The sequence below is a fragment of the Notechis scutatus genome, chromosome 2, assembly GCF_049901735.1.
Source record: "Notechis scutatus isolate UNSWTSFEM ecotype Mainland chromosome 2, rNotScu1.2, whole genome shotgun sequence".
NCBI lineage: Eukaryota > Metazoa > Chordata > Lepidosauria > Squamata > Elapidae > Notechis > Notechis scutatus.
The window spans coordinates 57,532,736-57,541,546 of record NC_142010.1 but is presented as its reverse complement, the minus strand read 5'-3'; the positions used below and the strand labels follow the sequence as shown (position 1 = coordinate 57,541,546).

Sequence of the window (8,811 nt, the reverse complement as noted above, 5' to 3'; positions counted from 1 at the left end):
TGCTTGTGGGGCCCAGGGGCAAGTGCTCATCAGGCCCATGCCTTACGACAGCCCTGAATACTACCGTATCTGTTAGACAACATGCCTATGGTGAAGACGTCTGGAAAGGGGAAGATGTGAGATTGTCAACAACTAAAAACTTTATCTTTAATATTCAAACATAAATTTGGGGTATCTTAATGAAAGTGAGAAGTTATGACATTTGGCTGGAAAACAAGGCAAATAATGGCAGGCTGGATAGAAGGGTCAGGGAAACAGAAAGAAAAAGTTTCTAAGTTTCCCTTCCATTTTCCTCTTGTGAAAGATTCCGAGGACACTTTAGTTGTAGATTATAAAAAGGATATAAAAAGATTCTGTGAACTGTTTTCTGAGTTTTTTATTTAACTAAAATAAAAGGAAAAAAAGAAAATAAAAATCTAACCTTTCCTTATACTTTAACTTGAAAGTATAAATATGAAATGGACTACTTGGTCCATGACACTGCTTTAGATTAAATCAGAACATAACCTATGTTTTCCTATGTATTATGTGGCAACTGCCCACATAGAAATTGATCGCCGATGGCCATCCTTCAGAATTGCCCTTTTTGTAATCTAAGCTATCTTCAGTCTTTGGAATTACAGGGCATGAACATGTTACTTTTAGCAAAGCAAGCAAATGGAGCACTTTTCCAAGGCAGCCTTTTTAGTAGGCCTGTTTTTTCTGCTATACTTGCTGCTTCTTGAGAGTAAATGGAGGAAATTATTTGGCCTATACATGTGCAGTTACCAAAACATGATTGTGATACTGGACACAAGTGCCATCCCACCAGACAAAAAGTGATACATTTCCCCACTATGTCCTCACAGCTTCAGACCAAAGGATTTAGATACAGTTTAGAGGAGAAAGAGCCTAGAATTGGGGGACTTATGGGAAAGAAATGGCAGACTGAAGACAGTTCTGCAAAAAGTGATTAAATAGACTCTACTGGGGTTAGAGCTCTGGGAGATGAAGGAATAGCCATCTTGCTCACATTATAGGCAGTGCCTTTGAAAGGACACTGAGTTTGCATACTTCCTTTTCTAATCACTTTTGGAAATTGCTTGTCAACTACTTTTCCGCAATTAAAAACCTTTGGATTGATAGGTTTTACTGAAAACTGGTGAATTTTCTTAAATTCTTAGATAAAAAAGTTGTAAATACAAATTTTTAAAATGTAATTTTTTTTGAGGAGGGTTGTAATAAATATTAAAAGAGTGATGAAAACCTTGATTTTAGACAGTTAGAAATGGACTAAGGATCCAGAAAAATGTGAAGTAAGATTTTGGAATTAATTATAAAAAATGCTTCCAATGGGGAAATGCTTCTATTTTTATTTTTATTTTTTTAAAAAGCTAACACTTTAAAAATTGAAGAGAACGAGAAGGAAAGAAATATTACAATTAAAGGAGAAGAACACTCCAATTCAGCTTACAAATAGAAAGTTCAACATTGGACGTATTGAAGGATATATTTGAGCAATGGTCCCAGGAGTTAAGCTTAAGAGCGTAGGTAGATAGACTGTGCTTAAAAGATATTATGGAAGAGAAACAACTTGTAACAAGATTGAGATTGATTTGAATGTAGAAGATTAACTAGAAAAAGATGTTACACTGGGGATACCAAAGAAACTGACTGATATCTTAATAAATAACTGGGAATACACAAATAACTAACAAGAAGAGTAACCTGGATAATTTTTTTATATTAGATTTACAAATGAGGCTTGTTAAAGCTTTTTAGAATTATGTGAGAAGGACAAAGAAAAATGAAAATAAATTATTTGAAGAGAATAAAGGCCAAAATTGTTAGGAATAAAGCCAGCCAGATGTTTAGACTGGATTTGGCAGTTTTGTCCACCTATGAAGTCCTTTCCAAGGTAAATGGATAGGCAAATGGGGTTGTTTGATGGTGTTATAGTCATCATTACATGATGTAAACAGTTCCAAGTTTGTTGCAGGATTATTATTATTATTAATTACAATTACTCTATTATACAGTATTTAAGTTTAAATAAAAGCTGTCAGAACATGGGAATAAAATTTATTTGGCACAACAAAATAAAGCAAATGTAAAAGGCTTGATGGTCTGCATGAATCTCAGTAAGAAGTCTGCATAAATGCAAAGGCGGTAAAACCTAGAAGGAAAATTGTTTTCCAAGACTGTTCAGCACATTATCTTTTGTTTTGTGAGCTTTATAATAGAGCATATCTATGAAAAAAAACTACTATTGAATTTTAGGTTTATTTTAAAGGATATTGGGATTAAATATATTAATACATTCAGTAATGCAGTTGTTAATGTAAAATAATAAGAAGGTATGAAGTTTCTAAATTATCACTTGCAAAAGAAAGATAAAGAATTGGGGGACAAATTTACAGAGATATGCTTTCAGTAGTTTTGGAAATCAAATAATGAGAATGTGGAACCTATGTCCTTCATGGCTGGTTGCAATGTGATGCAATGTTGCTGTCTGTTTCTTAGCAGCAGTGTTACATTGATATCTAATGTTTATAGGGATAATGTTTTGCATTCTACATGCTTCCCTACTTTTAAATGTTATTTCTTCCATCATTTCCGATTCTGTTCTGTTGCTTTCCAACTATTCGAAAGCATTTTAACATTTTCCACCTTAATAATTATCTAAATGGCATGTCTAACAGTCTCTAATAATTGACTCCCGTAGTAGGATGTTGTCTTCTGAACAATTTTGTTAATTGTGGTTAAAAGGTATCACTCAGACAGATAGGTAGAAGCTGTGATTTAAGAAAGAAATGCTGGAAAAACCCTTTGGCCCACTATTAGCATTAAAATAATATTAAACACTATTTAAACTGGATTTGCAAATATATTCAAAGTACTTTACCAATATCACGGGTGCCTAATGGGGATGTCATTTCATTTAAGTCTCCAGAAGCTATGGAGAAGCCCAGTTTGTGTGTGTGTGTGTGTGTGTGTGTTTGTGTGTACACGCACACACACATTTAAATATTGAAAATATATTGCTCAGCTTTTAAAAATGAAAAGATTACGGGAAAAGCCATTTTTACTTCTTTAAGAATAAAATAGATCAATATGTATAATACAGTAAATGGAATTCCATATGGTAGCTCGTGAAAATACGTTCCAAAAATATCTTAAAACTTTTAATAATAAACTCAGCCTTATGTTAGCCTCTTATCCCCAATGTACTGTATATCACACATATTGAGATTTGAGATGAAGAGGGAAGAAAGCTAGATTGGAATGGTAAGTTTTGACATATGCTTTGTTTCAGAAGAGGAAAAATTAATTCTGAAATATCACAAGACAACAAACATAACAATATAACAACACAAGACAACACAAGACAATAATATAACATATAACATAACATAAAACATAATTCTTCACCCAGTCAGCCCTGATCCAAACAATCTCCTTACCAAGTGTGTTCTGACAGCACACAATCAATCACACCAACTGGGTGAAAACCTTAACTGCTCAGTTCAGTTGATGAACTGAAAAGGTGCCTATTCTCTTAGTTGTTCTGCCTCCTGGTAGCTCTTGAACTAGAAAAGGAATATTAAAGTTTCCAACAATTCTCACCTTGATTAAGCAGATAAGTAGTTGGAATTGTGGTTTTGATACTGTTGGAAACAGATTTAGGGTTGCCAGGTTCTTAAGAGGGAGTTCTCAATGGAGTAACCCACTATTTTTTTATAAGTGGTGGGGCCTTTCTCCAAGGGCATCCCCTTGGGGAACTAAGTATGTCAGTCAGTCATTTAAAATGAACTGGATCTAGTTTATTACTGCAAATTGGATTTGTTGTGGGATAAACTTAAGTGATTGGTCATTTGCCCAGGTAAGCTGATCTTTTACAGACATTCTCACAACACATTAACTTACATTAGTTAGAATAAAAGATGGTAGTCAAGGGCATGAGATTAAACCCCAACTCTTTTGTTGTGCATTATCATCATATACACAAACAAAGAACCAAGACTTCAACTGCAGTATTGCATCCACCATCTTCATTTCTTTGATGCTCCCATACAGAGCAGATTCTCCTAGGTCTCTTTCACTGACCCAGCAGAGTTGATTAGTTGAAAAGAGCCAATCAAAAGCCTTTTATAAAGCCATCAATTTTATGGTGCTGATCTAGCTTATAGCAATGAAAAATGAATTAATCATATGATGGAATGGATTTGGAACAAAATACAAAACTAGTTATTCTCCTTTCTTTTACTGCATGGAAAGTGCTGCTTGGAATAATGATGGACATTCCCACTGTTAACAAACATATATGAATAATCAAGCCTAGGTGTTTAACAATGTTTATTTGCTGCCCAAAAAGTACATTTTCTTCTAAAAATATTTTAATTGCTGTCCCACCTTATTACAAATTAATTCTCTAAATGAGGGCTCATTCTGTTTTTAGTTTACATTTACTCTATAGGCTCATTACTGAGAACAGTGTGAATCATAGGAATTATAAGGTCAAGATAAGAAATTGTATAAATAGGAACAACCTTTTTATGCTATCTGTGACACATTTCCTCTTTAATGTTTATAGCCATTCAATTCCTTTCCAAATCATGTTTAGTATCATTACAGCATTTGCTTGCATTGGTCATCCATTTCCTCATTAAAGAATAAATCTGCCACTTTTTAATTTTCTTGTCTCTTGAAGATTAAATAAAACTCATCATCAATAATTATTTATACACATAAATTTATTTATTTATTTATTTTTATTTTATTTGTCAAACAGGTATTAGATAAAGGTATCAATATAAACATGGTTATGAATACATAAAATGGATACGAATAAAAAGAAACATTAGAACATTAGGACGTTGGTGTGCTTATGCATACCCCTTACAGACCTCTTAGGAAAGGAGTGAGGTCAACAGTAGACAGTCTACGGTTAAAGTTTTTGGGGTTTGGGGAAGAAACCACAGAGTCAGGTAGAGTATTCCAGACATTGACCACTCTGTTGCTGAAGTCATATTTCCTGCAATCACGTTTGGTGCATTTAACCTTGAGTTTGTATCTATTGTGTGCTCTAGTGTTGTTATGGTTGAAGCTGAAGTATTCATTGACTGGTAGGACATTGCAATAGATAATTTTATGTACTATGCTTAGGTTGGTACTGTACACTTAGATGTACAGTAAAACTGAGCCATAGGGAGTAGATAATCCTTGGTGTTGTTATATGTCTCTGAAAAATACCTGTGAGTGTCTATATCCATTTTGAAGAAGAAGGACTTTTCTGTGGAGTCTATGGATTCCACTGTTTCTGCAGATGGGACAGAAGAGGGACTTTTCCTTTCTTGCACACTAGCCATGCAATCTTCAAAGCTGCTCCATCTCTGAACTAAATGTTGATGGTGAAGAAGGTCTTTAAAGAGAAATGACTTCTCTCTGCACAATGTTGAAGTCTGCTTTTTAAAATGAGTCCAAGACATAATATTGCTTAGAAATGAATTTGAACTAGTATGCCACTCCACCAATAATTATTTGAGGAATGTTAGGAACATTTGCACCATGTTTGCTTCATGCTCAATTCAATTTAAATATTCTGGGCAGTACAAATTGCCTCACCTTACCAGTCCACACTATATATCTGGTATCTAGCAATAAATATAACCAAGGCTCCAGCTACCGCTCCTGATTAGCTCATGTAATTAGGCTGAAGTTCTGGACCAATGTACCCAAATTAAATATGGCTTACATAGAAAACACTTTTAGCTTTGTTTCTCATGATTAGTCAGCTACAATAACACATATACCAGTAAATTAGGAGTAATTCCATTCAATAGGCTATATTTCTATATAAGCCAGACACTAATGCTAGTTTATTGTTCACTTTTTATCAACTATTCAATTTAGTACCCAGAGTGATCTGACTGTTAAGCTAAAACTAATTTAAAAATTACGTACACAATGAATCCCAATTTTAATAATGCTAAGAACAAAATAAACCAATTGCAATATCACTTAATATTTACAATTTTAAAGTAATTAAGTTTACAATTACTGTAAAACTCCTTACAGTAAGAGGAGATTACATCTGATTTTAAAAGTCTATAAGCAGAGCATGGAGTTACCCTGTAAAAAACAGGGCATTGAAAGGGGCCTTGTCTTAATCCTTTGTTTATAGGCTCCCCAGAGATCTCTGGCTGGCTCATCTGAAGGTAAGAGCCCTGGTGGTGAAATGGTTAGAATGCAGTGTTGCAAGCTGATTTTGCCTACTGCCAGCAGTTCGATCCTGATAACTCAAGGTTGACTCAGCCTTCCATCCTTCTGAGGTAGGTAAAATGAGGATCCAGATTGTTGGGGGCAATATGCTGACTCTCTTAACTGCTTAGAGAGCAGAGGTAGTATTCAGCAGGTTCTGACCAGTTCTGAAGAACCAGCAGCGGAAATTTTGAGTAGTTCAGAGAACTGGTGGTAACCTTCTCCCAGGAGTGGGGAGGGAATGGAGATTTTAGAGTATCCTTCCCCTGCCATGCCCACCAAGCCACACCCACCAAGCCACGCCCACAGAACCAGTAGTAATTTTTTAAATCCCACTACTGTTAGAGAGGGCTGTAAAGCACTATGAAGTGGTATACACAGTAAGTCTCAGTGCTATTGGTATTGCTATTCTCATTTGGGTGAGGTGACTGATTTAGGATTAGGCCATTTCTAGGGGCATGCATGGGAGTTAAAAAAAACAAGATACATATGTGATCCTGTAAAACCCCTCTTCCTTTTTACAAATGTTGCTGCATATCAGAGACACTATCTTTGACTTTTTGGGACCTCCAACCCTTTCAATCTCATAATTAATCAAGCAGCAAGTATCACCCCAGCTGAATCTCACAGTTAGGGACAGTTCAACTCGTAAAAGTAATGGGTGTTATTTCAATTTCCTTTCTTGGTTTAAATTTCTTATTAAGCATTTTGTTTTTCTAATTCCCTAACATTTTGCTGCTGGAAATCTTACTTCCAGAATTAACAAATCATTTTTCTTCCCTCTTTTGAACAGATAAAAACCATAGGTATTCATAATGTTATTTTCCCTTGTAGCTAAAATTGTCTTTGGAGGGAGAGCAATCGCCAAAGCTTGTTACCAATACAATTCTAATGCTTAGTTTTAATATGGTAGACAGGTAGTTTCTTGTCAGAAATAGGCACATCTGCAAGTGCAATAATTACTGTTTAATTAAGATAATTATAAAAGAGGAATGTAAACACTTAAGGTGCAGTATGTCTGAACATTCTTTCCTTTCATATTATTCAAACATTTGCCATACACCTGATTCCTTCCTGTCCCCCTCCCCAACCACTACATCAATCCTGGATAATTATAGCAGTGTAGACATAAAACAACTCAATTACTAAATTTAAAATGGGTGGTTCATTGGATCTCATCTCAAACTCCAGAATACACATTTTGTCCTCATGTCATGTGGTCTTTCCATTGCACTCCCTTTCCATGTCCTCTCCTGTTTGTTTCCTCTGTACTGATAAAAAAAAAAATACCCAGTGACACCCATTAGCACTAAAGCCAACACCCTGGAATTGCTTTTCAGAGTTTTTAAGCTTTTAGTTTTTTTTAAAAAAAAAAATAATTGGCCATAATCCTAGTCACCTCTTCCACATAGCTAGCCAGAAACTTCTGATTTGGTCATTGATCTCTCACATAAAAAAGCAGGCTGGGAGGAATGTATGTCTAATTGGTCCAGCTCAGAGCAATTATATGAGAACTTTAAATACTGTCCCTGAATTCATTTTCCTTGGCTCTTTAATCTCACGTGTTAACTAGCAGGTTATCTGGAACATCTGTTCCTACAAGGAAAGGTGGTAAGTGCAGCTGCTTTGATCCTTGCTTGAAAGAGTGATAAAGGAAAGATCTTTCCAGTAAAGTCATCTAATCTGCTCCCCATCACTTTTCTTTTCTGTGTAAATAGCAAAATCAGAAAGAGAGGCAGACCATTGGCAGTGCCTGTAGCCTCTAAGTTGAACACACAAACCTTTCTCTCTCTGAGAAAGAGTCAGCAATAAACTAGGTTAAATAGTGTCCCTGTCTCATAATCCAGTTTGAGTATGTCAAAGAATCATAGGTTTGGAACAAATCTTAGAGATCACCTAATCCACCCTCTATCCAGAAATTTCAGAAATATATAATTTTAGGTCTTCCAAACATCTCTCTCTTTTGGAAGACTCCTCCTCCTCTTCCTTTTCTCTCTCTCTCTCATTCTCTCTTTCTCTCTCTCTCTCTCTCTCTCACACACACACACACACATTCACTCACATTTTTTTTCATAAACATAAACACCCAACAATACTTCATTTTCTTGGACCTTTGCTAATTGCTAAAGTATAAATGATGATTCTATAACCTATTTCTAGAAAGCATTTTGCCTTTATTATCAAGAACTTGACTGAACCATACATACGTCACTGGGTATTATTTGTATAAGTCTTGAGAAAATGAAATGAATTTATTATATTTTGACAGCTGTTAAATCGCAAGTTTCAGTGCTTGTCCATAAACCATTATGGGTATAAGATATACTTTTTATCTCCCATGTTTCCACCTCTTTAAAACCATAAAATAATAATGCCTCTCTCATTAGGGATGTAGTGGCAATTATTTATTTGCTCTTTGAAGTTAAAACACCTGCTTCTCCTTGGTCTTGACAAGACTAATCGTCTGTATAGGCTGGGCTAGAAGAATGTCAATCATACCTTAAGTTCAGTCATACCAAAATAGATACCCATAAACTGCAGCACCCCCAAATAACAGAGTCTAATTAGAAA

At 35.1% G+C, this 8,811-nt stretch overlaps 1 long non-coding RNA gene across 1 annotated transcript in view; it reads right to left on the bottom strand.

Annotated features, from left to right (window-relative positions):
- Positions 1–7,425: 7,425 nt before the first annotated feature.
- LOC148132031 (uncharacterized) overlaps positions 7,426–8,811 on the bottom strand; it is a 34,612-nt gene continuing 33,226 nt past the window's right edge. The window contains exon 3 of the long non-coding RNA XR_015747277.1: positions 7,426–7,511. This is a non-coding gene — a long non-coding RNA (uncharacterized LOC148132031). The remainder of the gene's footprint in view (positions 7,512–8,811) is intronic.